This window comes from Cnephaeus nilssonii (assembly GCF_951640355.1).
Source record: "Cnephaeus nilssonii genome assembly, chromosome: X".
NCBI lineage: Eukaryota > Metazoa > Chordata > Mammalia > Chiroptera > Vespertilionidae > Cnephaeus > Cnephaeus nilssonii.
In genome coordinates, this window is record NC_137071.1 from 2,951,358 (window position 1) to 2,963,526 (window position 12,169).

Genomic DNA, 12,169 nt, shown 5'->3' on the forward strand with positions numbered 1-12,169 from the left:
TAGGATTGCTGAGTGATTTGAAGACATCTGAGTAACTACCACGGCTCTCCCAAGTCACATTATTCACTGGATTTTTCTTTCTCTGAGGGGACTAGCCAGCAGATGAAGGTGTGTCCACAGTTTCATAGATCTGAGAGGACTGCAAGATGCAAGGTAGAGTTGGGGTGTGCACTTGTGGTGCATTGAAAATTTGTATTTTCAATTTCTAGAAGTTTTGTCAGTGGACACGTATGGCATCCTGTGTTTTCCAGGTTGCAGTCTAGATACCATGGTGAAGTTCATCATGATAATTGCTTGGGCAGTGCCTGAACCCGGTAAGTGATGACCTTTTCCTTAGGCATCCGACAGAACCTCTGACCTTCAGACATCAGGGAGAGTGCTATTGTTTTGCAGCTGAGCCGTGAAGTCCTTCTCAGTATTCAGCTATGAGATTCTGTGACATTCACTCATGAGAGAATGATGGATGTGAATAATGATGTTTTTTTGGACTCCATATTGAGTGTGTTCTTGGCCTTTAGGCAGTTCGGAATCCATTTGACTCAAGCAATCCTAGTGAGCTTGGGCTGTTGCCTTCTCCCTGCTCAGAGATTGCCTTTTATGCCCCCATACTGATAGATTGATAGGGAGACTTCCAGGAAATTTCTCCCACGCTCTGTCTCCAAATTAATGAACATGGAAATTTTATAGGTGTTGCTTCATAAGAAGAAGGTGTTATCGACAAATACATGTGTTCAGGTAATGATCATGAGTCTCCTACCAAAGCCATTGATCAAGGCAACTTGCAGTTGGCTCGGTAGCCTAAGACGTTTATGTCAGGGAAGGCCATCCACTGTAATTATGAAGGCATCCAGTAGGTATGGGGGTCAGGTAATAACCACAGCAAAGTCCAGCCGATCTTCATGTTCCTAAGTCAGCGATGACTGTGTACCTAACACTTCCTGGTTCCATCGCTTTGTTGCAGGTGGTTAGGTAATAACCTTCTGTTTTTACCTTTTCTCTTTCAGACATAAGTCATGTGTAATGCTGAGTGTCTTGGGAGGGTGATATCTGGTAAGTTTCCTGGCGTTCCCAAACTAGGTCGTAATCACAGGATTTTTTGAGGGATACCCTTGAGAGATGGTAGTGTCTGCTGAGGAAGAGTTTGACCTGATTTAATAGAGTTATCAAGGTTGAGCTGGTGTGTTTCATCATAATGGATGTGAAAAGCCTTGTTGGCAGGTGTGGTCATAAAACAAGTTGTTATGCTAAACACTTTTGTCACGTGTGTTTCTTGAGATTATTGTGAAGAGTATTCAGTGAGCTAACTATGGTCATTATGGGAACCTACCTCTAACCCTGGTAGGCAGTCAAGTGGGTCCTACCACTGTGCACATCATTTGATACTCAAGGTGAGATTAAGTGAAGTGGGTACTGCTAACAATTGTGTTAGTTACCTTGTTTGTAGGGTGACAGGGGGACGGCATGGCTGGTATTGAGGTAATGGCTGCCCATAGTACCAGCCCCCAACAAAAGCCCAGCCCAGACCACGTGATGCTCACAAGTCAAGGTACGTGATGCTGTGTGCTAACACTGGTTGTGGCCATGATTCCCTTTCAGGTATTCCAGTAAGAAATGATGGATTCCTTGCCAATCATCTTAAGAAGGAGTTTACAATTTTCTATTTTAGAGAAACTTTACGTTTCCTACTGTGCCTGTTCCAGGATTATAGGCACACTGAATCTTTTCCTGGCTGCCACCCGCAGTACTGATCATAGGCTTTTCACAGGTGGCCAATCCCGAGTGTCGTGTTTCTGACAGTGGTATCCAATCCGGATGACTGCAGGTATCCAGGTAGACTTGATATGTCTCCTAGTGGATGGGGTTTGCTTATGGGTATACTGGTGGGGAAAGGGTTGTCATTTACAGACATTCATGACTTTTAGGTTCCTGTGCAGAAATCAGAATGACTGTAACTTTGCCCTGGAACAAAGGACGTGGCTGTTATGCAGATACGTGGTGAAGTAGGCTTCAACCACAGCATGAGCCATCTGATCTGCAGATCGCTAGGTGAGTACTGATGTTTTTCCCAACAAAATCGAGGTGACCATCTCTTCTTTCAGGTATTCAGGTAGGAAATGATAGTCCTCAGCAATTGAGGCAGCTCCAGGTTGTTCATGTGATATTTTAGAGACTACTTTTCTTTAACCCTGAGAGGGATGAGGTATTGGTGTATCCAGATCCTTTTCATAGTAGGCCGAACCACAGCATCAACCATGGAAATGTTGTAGGTGTCCCGTAGTGAAATGTTGTCATATTTGACCTGGTCTGGACCTTGGAGTTATGAAAAATATTCTGGTAGAGTTGATGATGTCTTACAGAAGGAAATATCGCAGATAATCTTGGGTGTCCCGATACACAAAGTTCTGTGCTTTCACAATTATCATTACATGACTTGTTTTCCGGGAGTCAGGTAAGAAATCCTAGGGATCATACAGGTACTAGCAAGCACATTGAATCTTTAGTTTGTTATGTTAGAGAACACTTAGTTTTGATCTATAGAATTGTTGAGTGATTGAGGATATCAGTGTAACTACCACCGTTCTCCCAAGTCATATTAATCACTGGATTTTTCTTTCTCTGAGGGGCCAGTCATCAAATGAAGGTGTCTCCAGCAATGACATAGATTTGAGAGCACTACAGGATGCTATGGGTATGCAGTGGTGGCCCACAACATGGTTATTTGCATTTGCGTTTATAGAAGGTTTGACAGTGGATACGTATAGCAGCCTTTGTTTTTGAGGTTGCAGTCTAGATACCAAGGTGAACTTCATCATGATCATTGCCTGGACAGTGCATGAACCTGATAAGTGATGACCTGTGCCTTAGGCATCTGATAGACCCTCTGACCTTCAGATGTGTAGGTACGTGTGTATGGTTTCCCTGAGACCGTGTAATTCTTTTACAGCTGACCTGTGAAGTCCTTCTTAGTACTCAGGTATGAGATGCTGTGACATTCATTCATGAGAGAATGATGGATGTGAATAATGATGTTTTTTAGACCCCATATTGAGTGTCTTCTGGGTCTATAAATAGTTCAGAATCCATCGACCTAAGAAACCCTAGTGAGCATGGGCTGTTGCCATCTCCCTGCTCAGAGATTCCCTTTTATGCCCCCATACTGATAGATTGATAGGGAGACATCCAGGTAATTTGTCACATAATCCTTCTCCACATTAATGACCATGGAATGTTTACAGGTGTCTCTTCATGAGAAGAAGGTACCATGTCATCGACATCTACAAGTGTCCAGGTAATGGTCATGAGTCTCCAATCAAATCCATTGATCAAGGCAATGTGCAGTTATCTCAGTAGCCTTAAGACGTGTTCGCCACCCTTATGCCACAATGTCTCTTTCAGGTCACAGAGAGCCTATCTCAGGGTAGGCCATACACGGTACTTAGGAAGGCATCCAGTAGGTATGAGGGTCATGGATGAAGTGGGCCTAAACCACAGCACAGACCAGGCAATCTTCATGTTCCTAAGGCAGCGATGACAGTGTACCTAACACTTCCTGGTTCCATCTCTTTGTTTTAGGTAGTCAGGAAATAACCATGGTTTTTTTTTGTGTTTCTCTTTCAGACATAAGTCATGTGTAATGCTGAGTGTCCTGGGTGGGTGATATCCGTTGAGTACCCTGGCATTCCCAAAGTAGTTAGTACGCATAGGCTATTTTGAGGCATACTCATGAGAGATGATGGTGTCTGGTGAGGAAGATTTTGACCTGGTTTAATAAAGTTATCAAGGTTGTGTTGGTGTGTTACATGGTAATGGAATTGAAAAGCATTGTTGGCAGGTGTGGTCATAAAACAAGTTGTGATCCTAAACAGTGTTGTCACATGTGTTTCTTCAGAATCTTGTGAGGAGAACTCAGTGAGCTAACTATGGTGGTTATGGGAACCTGCCTCTATACGTGGTAGGTGGTCAAGTGGGTCCTATCACTGTGCAGATCATCTGATACTCAAGATGCGTTTAAGTGAAGAGGATGCTCCTAACACTTGTGTTAATTACCATGTTTGTAGGGGGAGGGAGGCGGCATGGCTGGTAGTATGGTAATGGCTACCCATAACTGCCAGACATGCCACCTTCCTCACCCTACAAAAGGCCAGCACAGAGTGTGTGATGCTCACATGTCTAGGTAAGTGATGTCATGTTCTAAAACTCATCATCATGATTCCCCTGCAGGGAATCAGGTAAGAAATGATGGATTCCGAGCCAATCATTTTAAGTCGGAGTTTACAAATTTCTATTTTGGGGAAGGTTTACTGTTCCTACTGTGCCTGTTCCAGGAATGCAGGCACACCGGTACTTATCCTGTCTGCCAACCTGCAGTACTGATCATAGGCTTGTCACAGGTGGTCAATCCCGAGTACATGTTGGTGACAGTGGTGTCCACTCTGGATGACTACAGGTATCCAGGTTGATTTGATGTGTCTCACAGTGGATGATGTTGCTTACAGCAGTCCTGTTGGGGAAAGGTTTGTCGTTTACAATCATTTCATGACTTTCAGGTTCCTGTGCAGAAATCACAATGGCTGTAATATTGTCCGGAAACAAGGACTTGGCTGTTATGCAGGTAAGTGGTGATGTGGGCTTCAACCACAGCATGAGCCATCTGAACTGCAGATCACTAGATGAACGCTAATTTTTTTGCAACTAAATCAAGGTGACCATCTCTTCTTTCCAGGTATTCAGATAGGAAATGAGAGTCCTTACCAGCTGTCCCGCTACTGAAAATTCTGTGTTTGCACGTGTACCTTGTGTGTTTTTCAGGGTCCTGAGAAGAAGACATGACGATAAAGTTCATGGGAGTTAACGGGGGACATTTCTCATATGCAAATAAGTGGTGATGTATCCTCTACTCATTGTAACCATGACTTATTTACTGGGAGTCAGGTAAGAAATTCTAGGGCCAGTATATGTACTAGCAAGCACATTCATCACTATTTTGGTATGTTAGACAAAACTTAGTTGAGAACTACAGGATTTCTGAGTGATTTGAAGATATTCTGTAACTACCACAGATCTCCCAAGTCACATTAATCACTGAATATTTCTTTCTCTGAGGGGACCCGCCAGCAGATGAAGGTGTTTCCGGCAATGGCATAGATCTAAGAGGACTGAGAGATGCCAGGTAGACTTGGGGTATGCAGTTCCATCCCACAACAAGGCAATTTGCATTTTCCATTTCTAGAAATTTTGATAGGGACATGTCTGGCTTCCTGTAATTTCCAGGTTGCAGTCTAGATTCCATGGGGAACTTCTTCATGATCATTGCCCAGACATTGCATGAACCCGGTAAGTGATGACCTCTGCCTTAGGCATCTGACCGACCTTCTGACATTCATATATCTAGGTGAGTTTGTATGGTATCCCTAACACGGTGTTACTGTTTTGCAACTGACCAGTGAAGTCCTTCTTAGTACTCAGGTATGAGATTCTGTGACATACACTCATGAGAGAATGATGGATGTGAATAATGATGTTTTTTGGACTCCATATTGAGTGTCTTCTTGGCCTTTAGGCAGTTCAGAATCCATTTAACCCAGGAAACCCTAGTGATCATGGGCTGTTGCCGTCTCCCTGCTTAGAGATTGCCTCATATGCCCCCATACTGATAGAATGATAGGTAGACTTGCAGGTAATTTCTCCCAAGGTCTGTCTCCACATTAATGACCGTGGAATGTTTGCAGGTGTCTCTTCATGAGAAGGTGTCATCAACCTGTTCAAGTGTTCAGCTAATGGTCATAAGTCTCCAAAAAGAGCCATTGATCAGCCCTAACCAGTTTGGCTCAGTGGATAGAGCATTGGCCTGCAGACTTAAAGGCCCTAGGTTTGATTATCATATAGGGCATATACCTGGGTGGCGGGCACATCACCAGTAGGAGGTGGGCAGAAGGCAGCTGATGGATGCTGTTCTCTCGTCGATGTTTCTAACTCTCTATCCCTCTCCCTTCCTCTGTATAAAAAATCAATAAAATAATTTTTTTTAAAAAAGCCATTGATCAAGGCTATGTGCAGTTCTCTTAGTAGACTAAGACTTGTATGCCTCCCATTTTCCACAGTGTCTCTTTCAGGTCACGGTGAGCCCATGCCTGGGAATCCTATCCACGGTAGGTGTGCAGGAATCCAGTAGGTATGGAGGTCAAGGATGAAGTGGGCCTAAACCGCAGAACAGACCAGCTGATCTTCATGTTCCTAAGGCAGCGGAGGTGGTCAGGTAATAAACTTCTGTTTTTACCTTTTCTCTTTCAGACATAAGTCATGTGTAATGCTGAGTGTCTTGTAAGGGTGACATCTGGTGAGTTCCCTGGCGTTCCCAAACTAGTTAGTAACCACAGGATTTTTTGAGGGATACCCTTGAGAGATGATAGTATCTGCTGAGGAAGAGTTTGCCCAATTTAATAGAGTTATCAAGCATGACTTGGTGTGTTTCATCATAATGGACATGATAAGCATTGTTGGCAGGTGTGGTTGTAAAAGAAGTTGTTATCCTAAACACTTTTGTCATATGTGTTTCTTAGATTCTTGTCGGGAGACCTCAGTGTGCTAACAATGGTGGTTATGGGAACCTGCCTCTAAAGCTGGTAGGTGATCAAGTGGGTCCTATTGCTGTACACATCATCTGATATTCAAGGGGAGTTTAAGAGAAAAGGATGCTCTTAACACTTGTGTTAATTACCTTGTTTGTAGGGTGAGGGTTGCGGTATGGCTGGTACTGAGGTAATAGCTGCCCCTAGTACCGGAAATGCCGCCATCCTCCTTCTACAAAAAAACCAGCACAGACCATGTGATGCTCACATGTCAAGGTAAGTGATGCCATGTGCTAACACTAGTTGTCACCATGATTTCCTTTCACAGATTCAGGTAAGAAATAATGAATTCGTGCCAATCGTCTTAAATAGGTTTTTATACTTTTCTATTTTAGAGAAGATTTCCGTTTCTTACTGTGCCTGTTCCAGGATTATAGGCACACTGGTACTTATCCTGGCTGCCACTCACAGGACTGATCTTAGGCATTTCACAGGTGTCCAATCCCGAGTGACATGTTTGTGATAGTGCTGTCCACTCTGGATGGCTGCAGGTATCCAGGTAGAGTTGATGTGTCTCATAGTGGATGGGGTTTGCTTACGGGTGTCCTGGTTGGAAAAGTGTCGTTTACAAACATTCATGACTTTCAGGTTCCTGTGCGGAAATCAGGATGACTGTAACCTTGCCCAGGAATGAAGGACGTGGCTATTATGCAGGTAAGTGGTGATGTGGGCTTCAACCACAGCATGAGCCATCTGATCTGCAGATCGCTCAGTGAGCGCTGATGTTTTTCCCAAAAAAATTGAGGTAACACTCTCTTTTTTCAGGCATTCAGTTAGGAAATGATAGTCCTCAGCAATTGAGGCAGCTCCAGGTTGTTCATGTAATAATTTAGAGACTATTTTTCTTTAACCCTAGAGGGATGAGGTATTGCTGTATCCAAGTCCTTTTCATTGTAGGTTGAACCACAGCACCAACCATGGAAGTGTTGTAGGTGTCCCGTGGTGAAATGTTGTCATATCTGACCTGGTCCGGACCTTGGAGTTCTGCAAAGTGTTCTGGCAAAGTTGATGGTGTCTTACAGAAGGAAATGTCGCAGCTAACCTTGGGTGTCCCCCTTACAAAGTTCTGTGCTTTCACAATTGTTATTACCATGAATTGTTTACCGGGAGTCAGGTAAGAAATCCTAGGGACCATACAGGTACTAGCAAGAACATTGAATCCTTAGTTTGGTATGTTAGAGAACACTTAGTTTTGAACTATATGATTGGTGAGCGATTGGAAGATATCAGTGTAACTACCACGGGTCTCCCAAATGATATTAATCACTGGACTTTTCATTCTCTGAGGGACCAGTCATCATATGAAGGTGTCTCTGGCAATGGCATAGATTTGAGAGGACTGAGAGATGCTAGGTATAGTTGGGGTGTGCAGTGGTGGCCCACAATGAGGCTATTTGTATTTCACTTCTAGAAGGTTTGACAGTGGACACATATGGCATTCTGTGTTTTCCGGGTTGCAGTCTAGATACCATGGTGAACTTCATCATGATCATTGCCCGGACAGTGCATGAACACGGTAAGTGATGACCTGTGCCTTAGGCATCCTACAGACCCTCTGACATTCAGATATATAGGTGAGTGTTTATGGTATCCCTAACACCGTGTTACTGTTTTGCAGCTGACCTGTGAAGTCCTCATTACTCAGCTATGAGATTCTGTGACATACACTCATGAGAGAATGATGGATGTGAATAATGTCTTCTGGACTCCATATTGAGAGTCTTCTTGGCCTTTAGGCAGTTCAGAATCCATTTGACCCAAGAAACCCTAGTGAGCATGCCCAGAGATTACCTTTTATGCCCCCATACTGATACATTCATAGGTAGACTTCCAGGTAATTTCTCCCACAGTCTGTCTGCACATTAATGACCATGGAATGTTTGCAGGTGTCTCCTCAGGAGAAGGTGTCATCGACCTCTTCAAGTGTTCAGGTAATGGTCATGAGTCTCCAACCAAAGCTGTTGACCAAGGCAATGTGCAGTTTTCTTAGTAGACTAAGATTTGTACGCCACCCATTTTCTATAGTGTGTCTTTCAGGTCACGGTGAGCTCATCACTGGGAAGCCTATCCACGGTAGGTGTGCAGGCATCCAAGAGGTATGGGGGTCAGGGATGAACTGGGCCTAACCCTCAGCAGAGACCTGCGGATCTTCATATTCCTAAGGCAGCGATGACTGTGTACCTAACACTTCCTGGTTCCATCGCTTTGCTGCAGGTGGTCAGGAAATAACCTTCTGTTTTTACCTTTTCTATTTCAGACATAAGTCATGTGTAATGCTGAGTGTCTTGAGAGGGTGATATCTGGTGATTTCCCTGGCATTCCCAAACTATTTAGTAACCATAGGATTTTTTGAGGGATACCCTTGAGAGATGATAGTGTCTCCTGAGGAAGATTTTGACCGGATTTAATAGAGTTTTCAAGTGAAAGTTGGCGTGTTTCATCGTAATGGACGTGAAAAGCATTGTTGGCAAGTGTGGTGGTAAACCAAGTTGTTATGCTAAACACTTTTGTCACTGCTGTTTCTTAAGATTCTTGTGAGGAGAACTCAGTGAGCTAACTATGGTCGTTATGGGAACCTGCCTCTAAGGCTGGTAAGTCTTCAAGTGCACATCATAGGATACTCAAGGTGAGTTTAAATGAAGAGGATACTCTTAACACTTGCATTAATTACCTTGTTTGTATGGGGAGGTTGGCGGCATCACTGTTACTGAGGTAATGGCTGCACTCAGTACCAGACTTGCCGCCCTCCTCCCCCTACAAAAATCCCAGCACAGACCACGTGATGCTCACATGTCTAGGTAAGTGATGCTGTGTGCTAACGCTCATTGTCGCCATGATTCCCTTTCAGGGATTCAGTAAGAAATGATGGATTCCTTGGCAATCATTTTACGAAGGAGTTTACAATTTTCTGTTTTAGAGAAGGTTTACGTTTACTACTGTGCCTGTTCCAGGATTATAGGCACACTGGATCTGATCCTGGCTGCCACCCGTTGTTCTGATCACAGGCTTTTCACAGGTGTCCAATCCCGAGTGACATGTTTGTAACAGTGGTGTCCACTCTGGATGGCTGCAGGTTTCCAGGTAGAGTTGATGTGTCTCATAGTGGATGGGGTTTGCTTACGGGTATGCTGGTGAGGAAAGTGTTGTCGTTTACAAACATTCATGACTTTCAGGTTCCTTTGTGGAAATCAGGATGCCTGTAACCTTTCCCCAGAATGAAGGACATGGTTGTTATGCAAATACGTGGTGATGTGGCCTTCAAACGCAGCATGAGACATCTGATGTGCAGATCACTAGGTGAGCGCTTATGTTTTTCCCAACAAAATTGAGGTGAAACTCTTTTTTTGCACGTATTCAGGTAGGAGATGATAGTCCTCAGCAATCGAGGTAGCTGCATTTTGTTAATGTCGTATTTAGAGAATATTTTTCTTTGACCCTGAGAGGGAAAAGGTATTGTTGTATCCAAGTTTTTTCATAGTAGGCCAAACCACAGCACCAACCATGGAAGTGTTGTAGGAGTCCCGTGGTGAAATGATGTCATATCTGACCTGGTCCGGACCTTGGAGTTCTTCAAAGTATTCTGGCACAGTTGATGGTGTCTTACAGAAGGAAATATCGCAGCTAATCTTGGGTGCCCCGCTACAAAGTTCTGTGCTTTCACAATCTTTATTATCATGAGTTGTTTACCGGGAGTCAGGTAAGAAATCCTAGGGACCATACAGGTACCAGCAAGCACATTGAATATTTAGTTTGGTATGTTAGAGAACACTTAGTTTTGAACTATATGGTTGGTGAGCTTTTGGAAGATATCAGTGTAACTACCATGGGTCTCCCAAGTGACATTAATCACTGGATTTTTCATTCTCTGAGGGGCCAGTCATCATATGAAGGTGTCTCTGGCAATGGCATCGATTGGAGAGGAATGTGAGATGCTAGGTATAGTTGGGGTGTGCAGTGGTGGCCCACAACAAGGCTATTTTGCATTTCACTTCTAAAAGGTTTGACAGTAGACACATATGGCATCCTGTGTTTTCCTGGTTGCAGTCTACATACCATGGTGAACTTCATCAAGATCATTGCCCGGACAGTGCATGAACACGGTAAGTGATGACCTGTGCCTTAGGCATCCTACAGACCTTCTGACATTCAGATATATAGGTGAGTGTGTATGGTATCCCTAACACGGTGTTACTGTTTTGTAGCTGACCCGTGAAGTCCTTCTTAGTACTCAGGTATGGGATTCTGTGACATATACTCAGGAGAGAATGATGGATGTGAATAATGATGTTTTTGGACTCCATATTGAGTGTCTTTTTGGCCTTTAGGCAGTTCAGAATCCATTTGACCCAAGAAACCCTAGTGAGCATTCCCAGAGATTGCCATTTATTCCCCCATACTGATAGATTGATAGGTAGACTTCCAGGTAATTTCTGGTGGGGAAGTTTTTGAACGGATTTAATAGAGTTATCAAGCGTGAGTTGGTGTGTTTCATCATAATGGATGTGAAAAGCATTGTTGACAGGTGTGGTCGTAAAACAAGTTGTGATCCTAAACACTGTTGTCACATGTGTTTCTTCATATTCTTGTGAGGAGAACTCAGTGAGCTAACAATGGTGGTTATGGGAACCTGCCTCTAAAGCTGGTAGGTGATCAAGTGGGTCCTACTGCTGTGCAGATCATCTGATACTTAAGGGGAGTTTAAGAAAAGAGGTTGCTCTTAACACTTCTGTTAATTACCTTGTTTGTAGTGTGAGGGTTGCGGTATGGCTGGTACTGAGGTAATAGCCGCCCCCAGTACCAGAAATGCCGCCCTCCTCCCCCTACAAAAAACCAGCACAGACCACATGATGCTCACATGTCAAGGTAAGTGATGCCATGTGCTAACACTCGTCGTCCCCATGATTCCCTTTCACAGATTCAGGTAAAAAATGATAGATTTTTTGCCAATCATCTTAATAAGGATTTTACACTTTTCTATTTTAGGGAAGATTTATGTTTCCTACTGTGCCTGTTCTAGGATGATAGGCACACTGGTACTTATCCTGGCTGCCATACTGGTGTGCTGATCATAGGCTTTTCACAGGTGGCCAATCCCGAGTGACATGTTTGTGACAGTGGTGTCCACTCTAGATGACTGCAGGTATCCAGGTAGAGTTGATGTGTCTCACAGTGGATGATGTTGCTTATGGGAGTCCTGTTGGGGAAATGTTTGTCGTTTACAATCATTTCATGACTTTCAGGTTCCTGTGCAGAAATCACAATGACGGTAATATTGTCCGGAAACAAGGACGTGGCTGTTATACAGGTAAGGCTTGTCCATTATGCAGGTAAGTGGTGATGTGGGCTTCAACCACAGCATGAGCCCTCTGATCTGCAGATCACTAGATGAACGCTAATTTTTTTTGCATCTAAATCGAGGTGACCATCTCTTCTTTCCAGGTATTCAGGTAGGAAATGCGAGTCCTTATCGCTGTCACGCTACTCAAAATTTTGTGTTTTCACATGTACCTTATGTGTTTTTTCAGGGTCCTAAGAAGAAG